The following is a 729-nucleotide window of genomic DNA, read 5'->3' as shown; positions in this document are numbered from 1 at the left end:
AAAAAAAAAAAAAAAAAAAAAAAAAAAAAAGCAATAAAAAGTTTGAACTTACTAAGGGACAAATACTATACCAAAAATAAAAAGTCACAGAGACATAGATCACATATATAACCATTCCAAACACTCATCAACTAGCTTAATCCACATTGGTCTAATCCCTTTGATCACATTACAATTCTGTGTCCTGTTTACAGCAAACAGCAGCTTGGCCCTGGCCAATGACAGCCCCTCATGAGCCACACCCATCTCCCGAGACACCCACTCCTATCTTCACAGCAAACACGTGCAGGGAATGTCATTTTGTTAGAGGAAGAAACTAATAACCCAAGAGGTGATGTGAGTTTCCCCAAGGTCCCCTGACGAAACAGCAGTGCATCCAGGAATGAAACCAACTCAGTCCAGGAACAAAACCACTCAGGCTGCAGGCTTTCCACCAGACTCCGACACTTCATGCCACCAGGCTTCCACTTCAGTACCACCTGATCGCTACAACAGAAATAACGACAGCTGAGACGCTGCCGGGTAAGCACTGTCATCACTGCCACTGTCTACCAAAGGCCGAAGTTCGAAGTCAGATGGCCAGCAAGTGGGACTCAGACCCGGCCATGCGCAGTCTTCAGTCTCACAAACACCACCATGGGCGACACCAGCAGGGAGACTCACAAAGCCAGACCACGAGATAAGCAGAGCGTGCAGGTGCCTGTGTGAGACACTTACAACTGACAGCCA

This window comes from Fukomys damarensis, unplaced genomic scaffold (genome assembly GCF_012274545.1).
Source record: "Fukomys damarensis isolate Sample0158 unplaced genomic scaffold, DMR_v1.0_HiC HiC_scaffold_25, whole genome shotgun sequence".
Lineage (NCBI taxonomy): Eukaryota > Metazoa > Chordata > Mammalia > Rodentia > Bathyergidae > Fukomys > Fukomys damarensis.
Note: the sequence above shows the minus strand (reverse complement) of the source record.